The sequence below is a fragment of the Vulpes vulpes genome, chromosome X (assembly GCF_048418805.1).
Source record: "Vulpes vulpes isolate BD-2025 chromosome X, VulVul3, whole genome shotgun sequence".
Classification (NCBI taxonomy): Eukaryota; Metazoa; Chordata; class Mammalia; order Carnivora; family Canidae; genus Vulpes; species Vulpes vulpes.
Genome location: NC_132796.1, coordinates 82,194,496 through 82,211,956, shown reverse-complemented (window position 1 = coordinate 82,211,956; position 17,461 = coordinate 82,194,496). Strand labels below are relative to the sequence as shown.

Below are 17,461 nucleotides of genomic sequence, written 5' to 3'. Positions count from 1 at the left end.
GAAACAACAAATGTTGGAGAGGATGCTGAGAAAAGGGAAACCTCTTGCACTGTTGGTGGGAATGTGAACTGGTGCAGCCACTCTGGAAAACTGTGTGGAGGTTCCTCAAAGAGTTCAAAATAGACCTGCCCTATGACCCAGCAATTGCACTGTTGGGGATTTACCCCAAAGATGCAGATGCAATGAAACGCCGGGACACCTGCACCCCGATGTTTCTAGCAGCAATGTCCACAATAGCCAAACTGTGGAAGGAGCCTCGGTGTCCATCGAAAGATGAATGGATAAAGAAGATGTGGTTTATGTATACAATGGAATATTACTCAGCAATTAGAAACGACAAATACCCACCATTTGCTTCAACGTGGATGGAACTGGAGGGTATTATGCTGAGTGCAGTAAGTCAATCGGAGAAGGACAAACAGTGTATGTTCTCATTCATTTGGGGAATATAAATAATAGTGAAAGGGAATATAAAGGTAGGGAAAATAAATGTTGGGAAATATCAGGAAGGGAGACAGAACATAAAGACTCCTAACTCTGGGAAATGAACTAGGGGTGGTGGAAGGGGAGGATGGCGGGTGTTGGAGGGAAATGGGTGACGGGCACTGAGGTGGACACTTGACAGGATGAGCACTGGGTGTTTTTCTATATGTTGGTAAATTGAACACCAATAAAAATTAATTTAAAAAAAATCAATGCTCCCATCTTTGAGTCTGCGCATGGAGTTAAGAGGAGCAAGATGCCCTGAAAAGCAAGAGAAATGTCTTTTTAAATGATGATAAATACTGCACAACAGCACTGGGAGTGACTCTTCTGCCTAAAGTAACATCTACTATATGAGACTTTCAGTCTGCAAACCAGCTGAAGATACCTGGAGCAAGGCAAATGCTTGCCCTTCTCAGAATTCCAGACAATGGTGCCTTCCTTTCCGTTGCATAAAGCAAACCGACAGGTGGCAGTTTGCATTTCAAACTGCTTTTCAAAATATTTGCATATGAATTATACCTAGAAAAAAAATCTCTTTACCCTAGTAAGAATGGATTCTTATTCAGCTGGGATTAATAATAATTATATTAGCCTGGAGAAAATGATAAATATTTATAACCAAATAACCTCTTTTTTTAATACATTAATTTTTATTGGTGTTCAATTTACCAACATACAGAATAACTAACACCCAGTGCTCATCCCGTCAAGTGTCCCCCTCAGTGCCCATCACCCATTCACCCCCACCCCCCACCCTCCTCCCCTTCCACCACCCCTAGTTCCTTTCCCAGAGTTAGGAGTCTTTATGTTCTGTTTCCCTTCCTGATATTTCCCACACATTTCTTCTCCCTTCCCTTATATTCCCTTTCACTATTATTTATATTCCCCAAATGAATGAGAACATACACTGTTTGTCCTTCTCCGATTGACTTATTTCACTCAGCATAATACCCTCCAATTCCATCCACGTTGAAGCAAATGGTGGGTATTTGTCGTTTCTAATGTCTGAGTAATATTCCATTGTATACATAAACCACATCTTCTTTATCCATTCATCTTTCGATGGACACCGAGGCTCCTTCCACAGTTTGGCTATTGTGGACATTGTTGCTAGAAACATCGGGGTGCAGGTGTCCCGACGTTTCATTGCATCTGCATCTTTGGGGTAAATCCCCAACAGTGCAATTGCTGGGTCCTAGGGCAGGTCTATTTTTAACTCTTTGAGGAACCTCCACACAGTTTTCCAGAGTGGCTGCACCAGTTCACATTCCCACCAACAGTGTAAGAGGGTTCCTTTTCTCCGCATCCTCTCCAACATTTGTGGTTTCCTGCCTTGTTAATTAATCTGTCTTCATAGTCTTTAAATTGTCTGTCTCTTTTTTCCTCAGTTTCCCTCTTTGCCATCAACTTGTCTTCTATGTCACTCACTTGTTCTTCCACCTCGTTAACCCTCGTCCTTAGGACTTCTAGCTTGGATTGCATTTCATTCAATTGATTTTTATTTTTTTTTAATTTTTTTAATTATTTATTTATGATAGTCACAGAGAGAGAGAGAGAGAGAGAGAGAGAGAGAGAGAGAGAGAGGCAGAGACACAGGCAGAGGGAGAAGCAGGCTCCATGCACCGGGAGCCCCATGTGGGATTCGATCCCGGGTCTCCAGGATCGCGCCCTGGGCCAAAGGCAGGTGCCAAACCGCTGTGCCACCCAGGGATCCCTTCAATTGATTTTTAATTTCTGCCTGATTGGATCTAAATTCTGCAGTCATGAAGTCTCTTGAGTCCTTTATGCTTTTTTCTGGAGCCACCAGTAGCTGTATAATAGTGCTTCTGAATTGGCTTTCTGACATTGAATTGTAATCCAGATTTTGTAACTCTGTGGGAGAGAGGACTGTTTCTGATTCTTTCTTTTGAGGTGAGGTTTTCCTTCTAGTCATTTTGCTCAGTGCAGAGTGGCCAAAAACAAGTTGTATTGGGAAAAGGAGAAAAAGAGAGAGAAAGAAGGAAAGAAAAGAGAAAAAGAAAAAAGGAAGAAAAAAAGGAAAAAAGAGAAGAAAAAGAGAAAGACAAAGAAAGAAAGGAAAAAAAGGTTGGGGGAAGCAAACAGAAATCAAAAAGAAAAAAAAAAAAACAGGGGGATGTATCTTCTGACTCTGTATAGTTGAAGTCCCTTGACTTCCCCTGGAACTGGTCCGTCTAGTTGGTCTTCTGGGGAAGGGTCCTGATGTGCTGATTTTCAGGTGTTAGCACTTGGGGGAGCTGCTCTGCCCCCTGCCTGGTGCCGGGCTCAGTGGGGGTTGTTTACCCCTTGAGGCCCCAGGAGGAACAGCCACAGTGGTGGGGGCAGCTCTGGAAACCTGGCTTCAGCCCCTGCAGGAACTCTGGGGCTCTCCGTCTGCAGGGCCTGGGGGCTCCGGGGCGGGGCCGCTGATTTGCTCAGCTCCGGGCAGGAGCGTCCTTGCTGTCCTGGGCTCTCCCGGCCTCTGCCTGTCCCGGGGGGAGGTCGGATCCTGGGCTGTGTCTCGGAGCCCTGTGCTCTGGGGCCTGCGCTGTTGGATTCGTGCTCCCGCCCCGCAGCCCTCCCCGCCGAGCCTCCGCCCGAGCCCCTCCGAGCTGCTCTGGGTCCCGCCGTGCGCGCTACAGCCCTTCAGGGAGCTCCGCGCACTCTCCTGGGTGTGCAGGTGTCTGTTAGTGTCCCAGGGAGCCCGAGGGCATCCCCGCCCTCCTGGGATCCTGCTCCAATTCCCCGGGAGGCCTTTCCCCCGGGAAGGTCGGTGCAGCTCCTGCTCCTCCGGGACGGGGCTCTCCTGTCCTGGGGGCACTCGCCCAGGCCTTAGCCCGGCCCCTCTGGGGCCCCTCCCCCTTGGATGCCTTTTGTTTCTTTATTTCTTTTTCCCCCCGTCTTCCTACCTTGATAGAAGCATGAACTCTTCTCACTGTAGCGTTTCAGCTGCTCTCTCTTTAAATCTCAGGCCGAATTCGTAGATTTTCAGGATGATTTGAAGGTTATCTAGGTAATTTGGTGGGGACAAGTGATTTGGGGACCCTACTCTTCCGTCATCTTGACCCTCCCTCCCAAATAACCTCTTGAGGCTTAAATATCACATGAAAAATATAGCTATTGTTGCCATGAGAAGAATGCACAATGGGACATGGGCAAAGGGTTAAGATTCTAAAGCCCAAACTCCATTCTCAAGGCTACTGGGGGCAGGTTAGATGCTGCAATGCTCACTCCACGAAAAGCAGGCAGTCAGAATTAGTCTCTAGTAAAACTGTAAAGGTCTGTTAATACTGGATCCAGATCTTGCATTTTTTTTCTCTATCTCTACACCCTTCCTTCTTGATTATCTCATCCAGTGTCATGGGTTTTATAGCCTCATCCCACATCCTTCTCCAAACTTGATTATAAAAACCAGTTGTCTTCTTGACATCTTGTCTTTTTAATTTGCATCCCAAACTTACTAGGTCCAAAACTGAATCTCAAAACATATACAGAGTTCCTCATCACAATTGGCAACTCCACAATTCAGATTGCTCAGATTCAAAACTTTGGAGTCATCCTGGGGCCCTCTCTTCTCTGACAGCCACATCCAATTCATTAGGAAATCTTGTTGGCTCTACATTCAAAATATATCCAGAATCCACCTTTCTTACCATATTCACTGCTCTTGTGCTGGTTTTTGCCACCATTTTCACTTGCTTCTGATCATTGCAATATATTTCTAGGTGATCTTCCAGCCTCTAGCCAGAGGGATTATATCAAAGCATAAGTCAGTGTCTTAGTCTATTTGGGCTGCTATGATAGAAATACCATAGACTAGAAACAGAAATTTATTTCTCACAGTTCTGGAGCCTTAGAAGTCCAAGATAAAGTGTCTAGCAGATACAGTGTCTGATGAAAACCTACTTCCTGGTCCATAGACATTTGAATTTTTGCTGTATCCTACCATGGTAGAAGGGGTTAAGAAGCTATCTGGGGCTTCTTTAATAAGGACACTAATCTCATTCATCAGGGTCCCATTCTCATGACAGAAGCATTCCTCAAAGACCCCACTTTCTAATACCATCAAATTGGGGATTAGGTTTCTACATATGAATTTTTGTGAGGGTTGGGAACACAAAAGTCAGTCTATGGATATCAGATTTGAAGATCCCTAAGTACTTTGGATAGTGTTGCCACATAGTGGACACTTAATAAATATTTACTGATAAAAAGTAGATTTGTCTTTCTCCTTTTTCCCTTCCAAGGAACTCAGAAGTTCCTCTTTGTTGCCCAAAATATAAAGAAATCATTTATTCATTCAACAGGCATTTATTTATTGAATGCCTACTATGTTCTGTGAAGGGCTGATGTAAGTACTCCATTGTCTACCTGGCTGTGGAAGACTCTGAATGGGAGTTCGATACCCTTACACAGATGCACTGAGTTTTATTACCTTCCTATTAGGAAGCTCCTGAGTAGTCCAGGCCTGACAGTGAGAGATACACCTTCAGGAAGGATGTCTTTTTACACAGAATGGGAGAGCAGCACTTGCTATCACAATTTAAGATATACCCTAAAGCCAAAGGCTTATAAAATATCTTGGCATGGGGTAGATACTCTGTGGGGGCTCTGCCAATGGTCCCATACATGGGACCTAAATCTGCACTAACAGGTCTTCTGGTGCAAAGGACAATTATAGGAGATACACAGCTTAGGCAGGAGCTGCCACAGCCCCATCATTTCTTTCCTGTTCCTTTGCCCTAAAGTACAAGTGGGTACACTACATGTTCAACAAAAAGAACATGGGCAAGAGACACTTTTGGTCTCTAAAAGGTTAGAATCAGTTTGCAGGTACACTCTAAGCACCATGTGCACATATATTCTAAATACCTGCAGCACATGATTCACCCCAAAACTCTTTAAAATTGGCTTAGGTTATTAAGACCACAATACCAATGTTTGGTTATTAACAGTCCTAATAATTCCAGTGATGCCTCATTTATCCAGCTGGTCTGCAAAAGAGAATCTTCCAGGTCACTACAGTTGATACCTTAAAGTGTCAAAATGTGCATAATCAGTCTAGCTTGTAAACTCATAAGCTTTGAAGAGACCTCTGAGTTTAATCCAAGTCCTTTATATTGTCTAGCCCAGGGTTTCACTTTGGCATTATTGACTTTTTGAACCAAATAACTCTTTGTTGAGGGGAAAGGGCTCTCCTGTTCATTGTAGGATCTTTAGCAGTATCTCTAGCCTCTACCCACTAAATGCCAGTAACACCCCTTCCCCGGGATGACATATTGAAATATGTCCAGACATTGCCAAATGTACCCTGGGTGAGGGAAAAAAATCTCCCCTATTGAGAACCACTGATCTAGTCCAAAATCTTCACTTTACAAATGAGGAAACTGAATTTGATTTAAAAGTTAGTATGTGGCCAAGTAGGACTAGTATATGAAATGGCACAGTCACCATCTGCCCTGTTTCACATGATAGGAAATTGGGTATTATCCTTGATTCCTCTTTCTGTGTCTCTCTCTGATCATACATTCACAATGTCCTATCAATGCCATTTCTAAATCTCTATCAAAGCCATCTTCTCTTCATTGATAAGGCCACTGTCTTAGACTAGGCTTTCATTTTCTTTCATTTGGATCACTAAAACAGCCACCCAACTCTACTCCCTGTCTACAGTCTTGCTTCCTATCCACGCTGTAGCTAAAGAAAACATTTAAAAATTTTAAAATTGATTCATGTTACTCAGTAACTTAAAACTTAAAAAAATTTTTTTTAGTGGCTTCCCATTGTCTTCATGAAAAATGTCAAACATCTAAACCTGTTATCTGGCACTCACACATCTTTCCCTCCCCACTGAACCACTTGTATTTCCACAAATATGCCATATTATTTTTCATTTTCTGTCTAACATATGTTTCTTCTGCATAGAACTATTCATCCTCACTTATTTTTGTCTGGCTAACTTATTAACTCAGACATCACATCCTCCAGGAAGCCTTCCCTATATGCTAATATCCAGTGTCTCTCCTGTGCAGTCTCTTAGCACCTTGCTAATCCCCTTCTAACGCTGCATTTTAAACATTTGTTCCCTTGTCAGTTTCTCCCACTAGAATGTGATCTCCAAGGTGGCATGGGCTATGTATTGTCAACCATTCTATCCCCAGTGTTTGACACATGGCCGAGTGCTCAATTCATATTTTACAAGTAAAAGAATCAATGGAAGAGATTAAATTGTTGAGTTTCAGTTTTTTTTTCATTTCAACATTCTTTAAAATTACACACAGAGGGCTCTGCTTACTTAAAGAGAAGGTATCTAATATAATTTAGGTTTTTTTCTTCCTAATGAGTCCTTAAGCATTGTGTGGTGCTTTCATGTAATGATGCCTTTAGGTACTTCTAGGTCAAGTTATTATTTGCCGTGGCATTCAAAATTCCCAAACAGCTGAAAGTTTCCATTATTGGGTCTTTTTAGTTATCAGTTTCCACTCCTGTGTCATTTCTTGAAGTTATCAGTATGTCTGACACTAATAACCTAGCGATAGGAATGGGGGCATTCTATGCTTTGTTTCCTTTCTATTTTGTGGTTTCCCATCTACTATAGACAGGGAAAGGAAATGGCTGATTATACCAAAGCTGTATACAAAATAAAACTATTAATATAGGGTGAGGATGAAAGGGTTTTCTTGCTGTATAAAGGATATGAATGTTAGGACATGTAATAGCTATTTTGACTACTAGTAGTCCTTTGTACAGCTTCCTTGCTTCTCAACTGTGCTCCAGGCAGGACAACTTGCCTGAAAGACAACCACCTAATCATCTCCATTACCCCCATAGCTGGGAGCCCACACCCTATTTATTGGAGTCAGAGTGGGCCTCTCAGGATTCTATTTCAGGGTTGGTCAAAGCTGCCTCAGACCAGATCTCCAGCCTTACCATTTGACACTTTGGGTACTCAACTAAGGAAGAAAAAATTGTCATTTTTATTCTGTCCCTATCAAGTACACACAGAAAAAAATTATAGGTATTATTTGTGAATACTACAAATGCGAATACATTTGAAGTTTGCACAAAAGTTTACGGATTGTGAATTTAAAAAGGGGGATTCTTTCAAAAGAAGAATTTGGCAGGCAGGGGTGCATGAAGAATGCATGTCAAACCGCCTGAGAAGGCAGCCTAGCATATTGGTGAAATAAGCCCCTGAATAAACAGATACTTAACTCTGGAGAGCAGAACAGTTATCTGGATGGAGAGGCTTAATTGCATGATCACATATCCTGCCATAAACTCCAAAATCATATCTCATCTTTCCCTAGAAGCAGCTGCTGGGCAGGGAGGGGTGTGTGGTATGTTTAGACTTTGTGAGAAGTCACTTGCCAATGCATGCACCTGAGTGTGTCATCTGTGTAGCTTATGTCAGGTCTGCATATATGATGACAATGGTGGTGATGTTGGTTATACTAATAATTATTACCTTGCCTTTTTTGAATATTCTACTTTTCAGAGCTCTGTCACATCCATTATCATCTCTTTTTCAAGAGGAAACCAAGGGACAGCAAAAAATAAATGACTTACTCAAGATCCCACAGCTAGGGCAGAGCAGAGCTAAACTAAAACTCAGGTCTGCTGATGCTCATGTACTTTCTATCTAATTACCTCCATTGTCATCACATATTGGTGTTGTCTAATGACTGAACAAAAGAAGCCTCTCTCTCTCCTTGGGGAAAAAGTTGAAAATGCCTGTGGGTTACTGCAAGCCACAGCTCAAACAGAATCTGAGTTTCCAGGAGGCCATCAGAGGTGAAGGAAAGAAAAGAAGGTCTTTAATTTAGTAGGTGCTCTGCACTAGAGGAGCTAGACACTTCCTGAATAACCAGAGGGGCTTAGCCAGGATGGCAGGCTTGGATTGGAAGACATCTAGCTTAAATAATCGGGGAAGGAGGAACTTAACTTGGGTTCAGAGGCAGCCATAACTGAGAAGGCAGAGGAAGACCCTTTTCTAAGTTGGATAAACCTGGGCCTATGGCCTACATTGTTGCAATTTGTACCTTCCTAATATCCTTACACTTAGGTAGCATGAGGTTATAGAAAGAGAATAGGAGTGAAAGGCAAACTACATAGGCCAGAAATCATGGGAATTCAAGTCAGAAGGACATTTAGAGGTCAATTAGTCCTATTAGTGGTTCAGACAAATCTCTAACATCAACATTGAATTCCCTGGGTAATTCTTTCTACCTTGAGTCAGGTGAACTTCCCAGGAAGTCTACAAACTTCTTATGAAGTAAGTTGAACTGGCACCAAAAACTACTTATTGGTGATTTGAAGGTCTTAATCTATGAAGAGTAAACCCTTACATAGCAGAGTGTCTCCTAGCCAGAGGAATGACAACTAGCAGAAATAAGTTGGAAGTATCTAACCCTGGTATGATAGCTTAACAGTATTTTAAGTTGTTTATAATAATTTAAAGGTATTTTCCTCCAAGAAGCCTTCCCCAACCCTACCGAAAACTGGATTAAGCACCTCCTTTATGCTTGTTTACACAATGACCTACTCACCTTCTTATATCCTATACATGAATTGCAATTACAGGTAATCTCTACCAGAATGTAAACTCCATAAGGGACTCTGTCACTGCTGTATACCCACACCTAGAACAGTGTGTGGCATACAGTAATATGCAGTAAATATTTTTTAATTGAATTAATATTAGTAATAATTTGACCTCAGAAAATGCATCATTTCAGAAACCATTCATAGCAGTATGATACTAGTCCATACCAGTAAATAATCTAGACTTTATTTAACCTACTTCATTCTCTTTTCCCCATCTGCTGGCCATTTAATCATATTTCTTCTTTCTCTTACCTCTTTTTTTTTTTATGTCACATTCTGCTCTGTATTGCTTCCCACCCTCTGGTGCCATAGCAGCTCAGAGATGCCCTTGTTATTTTTTCCTCCCCAGCTATGATCCATGCTCTGGAGCTCTTCTTTACTCCTTGTACTCCCACCAGCAACCCCCCATCAAAAAAGATCCATCTTTCTTTCCCCAGATCTCAGTGAGATATTATGCTTGAATGCAGTTCTAAATTATAAAGTCATGCCAAGATGCTGATGCTCAACTCAACAATTGTTTTAGGAATCTTAGGACTTCCAAAATTATTATTTATCAAGAGCCCATTTCTGAAGCCCCAGTGCTTTAAAGCCAGAGAAATAAAACTGCCATATTGGAATTTCAGTTGGGCTTCATTATTTGTGAATATGTCCTAGTGGGGAGCGGTGGCATGTTAGGGAGGGAGTGCCCTCCAGACTACACAATGGCCTAAGCAATAGCCTACCTGATCTCACTGTGATTGCAACCTTGTGTCAGGGAAACCATGGAAGAGAAAACCCAAGTCAATCACATTTACTTTCTTGGAAAGTTATCGGAAACTTTGTTAAAATTAACTTTGCAACTATTAGATAACATAGATTGTTATTACTCGTGTTCTTCCTGTTCCCATTTAATCCAACAAATTCTACTGAGTGCCTGCTTATAATGTGCATGGAACTGAAGGAGTTGACACTAGTGTCAATAATGCCAATAATGATTAGCTAAAGCAAAGCCCCTTAATAATCAGAAATTATTTCCCCCTCCCTCCTCACCCATCTTCCCCCAAAATATCCTCCATTAGTGCCTCTGGCTCCCTAACTAGCTGTGTGTTCCACTGTGTTTACCTCCTGTATGTCCTGCTTATGGGTCAGTCCTCAAACTGCTGAACAATTTGTGTTTAATATGGAGAGTGAGTCATATTTATGTCAATGGTGCTGAAGGTTAATGGTGTTTCAGATAATGAGCTTTTATTTAAAAAAATACAACAGCAAAAATAGGAGCATGTTAAATCAAAGGGCATTTCACAAAGTGCAATTGAACAGGAGCTGGTGTGTATTTTTGCAGTGAAAATGTGAGTCAACTTCTGTCTCTTGTTAATCTACCGCATGGTTACAGTTACACTTAAGATGCACATATCAGAAGCTTAGTACTGATTGGTCCCACTCTGGTGTAAGTGTGTGTGTAGGGCTCCCAATCTATGGGCAGTTGGCAAGCTGCTGTGGACTCCTGGAGATGACACCAACAATAAGCAGGGGTTTTATCTCACAGATGACCCCATCATTTCCCAATGCATTTCCCTCTTGCCCTTGATTTAAAAGCAGTTGTCCTCTTGGTAATGATTTCAATGCAGATAGCACCTTGTCCTGGAGACCCTCCAAGCATTTAACAGGGAGAAATAATGATGCATTTCTTGGTTTCCCTGCAGATAAAAAGGGCCATAGAGCCTTGCAGAGCTGATGTATTTCCAAGTCATGCTCTCTGGCATCGAGTGGGCCTTTGCTGCCAACCTGCAAACCTTTTACTGTTTTCACTGACTTCCAAGTGTTCCCATCACAAAGTCTGATTCAGAGCTGATCTCTCCTTAAGTCTCAAACTCACTGCTCTCCTACTTCTCCCCTCCCCTGAACAGATTCATTTGCCTCCTTGAGAAGGGAATAAAGGAAACCGAGGTTTGTGGTAAAAGAAGGGAGGTAAATAAAGTTGGTTGTAGAGTACAGTTTGTGCTTTTGCCCTGCAATCTTGGGAGAGATATAGCTCAGACCGTAAAATGGTATTTGTACATGTTAGAGACAGGGAATCTGAGATGTGATAGAATAACTATCCTGGTTTGCCTGGGCCTAAGGGGTTTCCTACGACTTGGAGTTACAATGCTAGAATCAGGACAATCCTAGGAAATCCAGGATGGTTGGTTACTAGATGTTGGTAAGAGGCTCATAGAGTCTGTTGGGAGAAGACACTGTAAAAGTAAAACTTCTGTGTAGACCTCTAAGCCATGGTATTATAGTGAAGCTTTTCCAAAACTTTCTTTATCAGAAGCTTCCCCTGTCCATTTCTATGATCTCATTTCTTACCATGCTGCCCTTTGCTCATTCTGATCCCTCTGCACTGATTTTTTTCGGCTTTTCAAACACTCCAAACTGAGTCCATACTGTGGCTGTTCTCTGTGCCTAAAAACATTCTTTCTCTAGATCTTTACTTGGCCTTTTCCTTCTCATCTTTCAAGTCTTGACTCAAACTTCACATCTTCAAGGAGACCTTCCCTAACTATTCACTATAAAATGGCCCCCTCTCTTTGCCTAGTCTCTTGCATATTATCCTCTTTCTTCCATCATACTGCTTAGAACTATAGGGGATCCCTGGGTGGCGCAGCGGTTTGGCGCCTGCCTTTGGCCCAGGGCGCGATCCTGGAGACCCGGGATCGAATCCCACATCGGGCTCCCAGTGCATGGAGCCTGCTTCTCCCTCTGCCTATGTCTCTGCCTCTCTCTCTCTCTCTGTGACTATCATAAATAAATAAAAAGTTAACAAAAAAAAAAGAACTATCACAAGTGATTTTATCAATCTGTTCACTTGTTTATTACGTGTCTTTCAATGAAATGTGTCACTAAATGAAAACTCCATGATGGCAAGAACCATGCCGTTTCTGTTCACTACTCTACCACCTGCAGCCAGAAGAGTAGCAAGGGCTCATTCTGTTTGCTCAATAAACAAATGCATGTGCTCATGAACTGCAAGATGTACATCACTGGTGGGGATGTTTTAGAAGTACTAGCTAAGAGACAGCTTTAGTTTCATGATCATATCTGAGTAACTTCTTAGAGGGACATTTATACAAAAAGGATCTGAATGTTTATGGGTCTTGCAAATATTCTCTGGATCTTTGTAGAAAATGAGGGTAAAAAAGGAATCTATAGTTACTTGGGAGTGGCACACATTCTTGGTAGAAGGTGGCTGTCAAAGTTGGGAAATGGAGAAAGAGAATTTAGCCTCCTTGGAGTCAACGACTCAGCAAAAAATCTGGCCCTACAAATGGGCCAGATATGGATTCTTGTTGCCATGAAAGAGTGTACATTCACCAGAATTAAGGATAGAGCCTCTTGATTTTCAATTAAGCCTCAAAATTTTCAATTAACCAAAGTGAGAATATAATTAAAGAGAGAGAGAGAGAAAGAAGGGGGGCAAGAAGGTATGGGGGGAAGGGTAGGGAGGGGTGGGAAGGGACAGTAAGGGAAGGGACTTAACAGGAATATTAAGCACATTTATGAGGCCAAAACAGTTCTCATGAAAGATACTCAGTAAGACTGTCCAGACAGAGAGAGGAACCTCTACTCTGTATGAAGAAGGTAGAGCATAAAGATTGGATTACAGGATAGAGTAAGGAGGTTGCTTAATGAAAACTTTTGGAGTTTTCTCTGAAAAGGGAGCTATCTGATCAAAATCACAAATAATGCATCCTAGAACACTCAGTCTTGAAAAAAATAATAAAAAGAAAATTATAAAGTTATATTTTGAACTTTTTGGAGATCGAAGTCATAAGTAAACTATAGGGGCACCTAGGTGACTCAGCTGGTTAAGTATCCAACTCTTGACTTCAGCTCAGGTCATGACCTCAGGGTCTTGAGATCAACCCCTGCATTGGGCTTTGCACTGAGCATGGAGCCTGCCTGAGAGTCTCTCTCCTTCTTCCTCAGCCCTTCTACTCCTCCCTGTCTCTCTCTCTCTCTAAAAAATTAATAAATAAATAACCTGTAAAAGTTACCTATTCCCATAAGGCAGTGGGAGGAGCAGTGAGAAAGAATGAGGAAATGGCTAAAAACAGAGACCCTAGGGATGAGAGTAGGAGCACAGAGATTTTTAGTTGATCTTCTAAAGCTATACACTAAAACAGTTGCTAATTTCTGTGTGTGTGTGCGTGTGTGTGTGTGTGTGTGTGTGTGTGTATGAGCAAATGCATGTACTTTTTTTTTTTCCCAGTTGGAATAGCAACCTATCTGGGGAAGAATTTCTTCCCTAAAGGAAGATAGCACTGCAATAGGGAAAATAAACTCCCAGGCAAACATTGGAGTGTTTTCGTGTGTGAAATTATGTGTGTACAATTTGAAAAATGTGAGGATTAGGGATCAACCCCTCCCACACACTATGCAGACAGAAACATACAACTTTCGACTCTTCTCAAACTTAACTACTAATAGCCTACTGTTGACTGGAAGGCTTACCAATAACACAGTCAATTGATACACATTTTCTATGCTATACATATTACATACTATATTTTTATAATAAAGAAAGCTAGAGAAAAGAAAATGCTATTAAGAAAATCATAAGGAAGAGAAAATGCATTTATAGTACTCCACTGTTTTTATTAAAAAAAACATGAATAAGTGGACTCATGCAGTTCAAACCCATGTTGTTCAAGGGTCAACTGTATGTATTTAAGTGACATGAATATTTTATTCCTTGTTCTGTGCTGTCTAATTCAAAATTAATTTTATTTAGAACAACTAAAGGTTTTCATCCTTTCTTTTTCTTCTGTTTCTCTTCTGGAATACAAAGAGCACTCTGCCTTCCTAGGCAATAAGTAACTCCAGAGACATTGGAATAAGTCATACTATTATGAATTGGGTTTCATAACGATCTTAAATGACTCATTGTGCCTATCAGGTTTAATGAAATGCTTCTTCTCCAGTTTTAAATAAGCATAGAGTAGGGAAAATGACACAAAATTACCAAGAGAGGAATGGAATGAAGAAACTCACTTACCATAATATTCTTGTAAACAAAAGGCCAAAGACAAATGTTGAAATGAGTTTAGGAAAGGGAACCAAAGAACAGAAGGCAGACATATATAGTAACATAGTATGAGGATGGAGGAAGGGGATCTAAAAGTTCAAAGATCTGTCAAATTAATACAAACAAGAGTCATTTAAACTGGATGTTTTGTGCCCCAAAAGAGTTCCTCTTAGCACTATTCTGATCTAGGTCTTTTGGTAAGCAACAAAAACAATGGTTGATTAGAGTTTGCATAGTTGTGGGATTTCTAAAGTTTTTTCTCTATATTCTATTATCTTACACTTTAAAAAACAATCTACATCTTGATTTAAAAAGAACCTGAATAGGGAAAGGTGGAGTCAGTATTAGAAGAGGCCAAAGGATAAAGAAGATCAGTTTAAGAACTGTATCTGCCAAAAAAATAAGCAGTGAGTAAGGGATGGGGAATATGAAAGAAGAAAACAAAATGACATTCAGACAGTCAGGCTCAGACAGAACAGGCTTAATGCATACAACTCTTGTGAAAAAAAAAGGCTAAGACAGGATGCTTATAGAACAAATATTTTTTTCTTGCAATTGCTATTATTATGGTTATTTTGTGTTAAATGCATAAGAACCTCTGGCTTTTCCATGTTCCTATAAGAACTTCACTCTGATCTAGTAAATTGCTGCCTCCATTTGAAAACTTGTAGCTTTCAAAATGTGCACTAGTTCTGGTTAGGGAGAACTTATATTGCCTCAGGAAACTGTACAATGTTGTGGCATCTAGAGAAGCAGCTTCGGACAGCTCCAAAACATGCTTCATTAAAGAGCCTGGACTTCAATGCCAGTGGCCGTCAGTGCTAGCTAAGAGAGAACTGTCAGAAGCACCAATTAAGTAAAAACAGATTCTTGCTTGAGTTTTTCTTTTGTCCCAGCTAACAGGGGGATGAAAGCACAGGAGCGTAAGAACCATTTGAAATAGAGGAGGAAAGATCACCCCGATTCTTAACTGTAAATCCTTAAGCTAGAGAAAGGGAGAGCACAGGAGACTAAAGTTTTACTTTACACTGGCTAGATTTTTCATTAACTAAAAAAGTCTTAAGGTTCAAGGTAAAGCAAACCTTATAGCTGAAAGTATGGAAAAGCTATATACTATTCCCAGGAGTCATTATGGAACAGGAAAAGGAGACTCCATAGCATGATTTAAGACAATATGGGGTGAACAAACAAAGCTATTTCCTGCTCAGACCTCTTCAAGTTCCAGTTATTGTTTATTAATTAGCTGGTTATAGTATCTAAATGCTTATCTTCGGGGATCCCTGGGTAGCTCAGTGGTTTAGCCCCTGCCTTTGGTCCAGGACGTGATCCTGGAGACCAAATGCCAAATGCCTGGAGACCTGGATCCCAAATGTGGGATCGAATGCCACGTCGGGTTTCTGCATGAAACCTGCTTCTCCCTCTGCCTGTGTCTCTCCCTTTCTCTCTCTCTCTCTCTGTCTCTCATGAATAAGTAAATAAAATCTTTAAAAAATTTAAAAAATACTTGTCTTCATAGAAAGATAAGGCGTTTCTGATATTTAACTAAAGAATAGAATTCTTTGGTTTGACATACTGTAGACCTAATATCTTTATTAGCTAAACATTGACTCCTGTTGTTTGCCTCTCTAGCAGCCATACTTCTCTTCCAGCAATGATACACTGATTGTCCTTTGAGGAATTCATTCTTCCTTGACTTTTAGTCATTATGGTTCGGACGGCTTGATTCCATCCCCTAAGTCCAGAGATGGGCATTGACTACAAATCAGCAAATTTCATCCTCTTGGCCAAAGTGATTAGTTCAAGGATGAATAGAAGACTTAATTTATGCTAATTATGGAGAATGAATAGGGCTAGTGCAGAAACTACTACAAGAAATTTTGTCTTCCCCTAGATAATACAGAGAAAATGAGAAGTCCAGAATTGCAGCCATTGGTAGCACTCATTTTGTTATCATGAGGTGGGAAAAGTTAGAACTGCCAAATATCTACCATGAGGATGTAGTCAGGACTGCAGAAGTCATAAAGTTGTAGAGAGGCTGGATTGTCAGTGACATTGTTTGAGTTGTTGGATCAAGCTTTATTTAACTCCAGGATTTTAAGTTATATGAGTTTCCTCTACACATCCTCTTTATTATATAAATTACTTTGAGATGGTTTTTAGTCACTTAAAACATAAAGAATTCTGACAGATAAATTAGTTTTATCTTGGTTTCTTTCTACAAAATGGGCCAGTTGGCTTTGACCATGTTTTATCTGCCACGTAAGTGTGATCAGCTGTTTCACATATGCATCCTAGAATTGGTTGAAAGTGAGTTTGAAAAAAAAAAGTGAGTTTGGATCATTCAGTGGAAACTCATTCCCATGACTACAAAGAAAAATTTAAAGAACAAGGCACATGCTTAGGGCATATGAATAGTATTGATAGTATAACCAAAAATCCTATTACTATCTATTATTTTGGGGCTCTGGACATGAGGATCAGATCATGCTTAAATGCTTGTCTTCCAGACAGGTGTCTGAGCACCTGAAGTTAAGTTGTATGTCAGTGTTTGAAAGGTCCTCGTTAAGCTTGTCTAGTATAACTACTCTAATTTGTACATGGGTAAGCTGAGGTTCAGAGGGAGGATGATCATCAGTTCACAGAATTATTAGCCAAACACACCTTGATTATATCAGTGTTGTTTGTATTTGGACATACAACCTCAATGTTATTTGTATAGACACATATAAACTCCCTGCATATACAGATGGTATCCTAAGAAGCCATCAATGCAGCATGCTTGATATTTTAATCTTTATGCTGCCCTTGAAGCTAGGTGGCTATTGATTTGAGAAGACTGCAGATGAGATTAAGGGCATTGTCTTAATCTTCTATGTGCCAGTGAGGTTGACATCAGTTATTTTTACTTGTCCAGTATCCTCTATTCTAGTTAAAAAGCCCACCACTTCTTTTTGGCTTAATCACTCCTTCCAGATCTAGAAATTGGCAAATAGGGATCCCTGGGTGGTGCAGCGGTTTAGCACCTGCCTTTGGCCCAGGGCGCGATCCTGGAGACCCGGGATCGAATCCCACGTCGGGCTCCCGGTGCATGGAGCCTGATTCTCCCCCTGCCTATGTCTCTGCCTCTCTCTCTCTCTGTGTGTGACTATCATAAATAAATAAAAATTAAAAAGAACACTTTAGAAATAGGCAAATAACCCAGGATTGGCCAATAAAAGGACAATATCATCCTGGTTTGAAAGTGAGCAGATATCCAAACCAGTTCAATTAGAGAAAATTTGGACACTAGTAGAAATTATTAGAGATGAGGAGCTTGTGGGTTTT

The 17,461-nt window shown here is 40.9% G+C and overlaps 2 protein-coding genes across 11 annotated transcripts in view; one reads left to right on the top strand and one right to left on the bottom strand.

The window, feature by feature from the left end:
- RTL4 (retrotransposon Gag like 4) overlaps positions 1–17,461 on the bottom strand; it is a 518,532-nt gene that overhangs the window by 199,405 nt on the left and 301,666 nt on the right. The gene's annotated exons all lie outside the window — the stretch shown is intronic.
- The window catches only part of LHFPL1 (LHFPL tetraspan subfamily member 1), a 255,441-nt gene that overhangs the window by 236,820 nt on the left and 1,160 nt on the right, over positions 1–17,461 (top strand). The gene's annotated exons all lie outside the window — the stretch shown is intronic.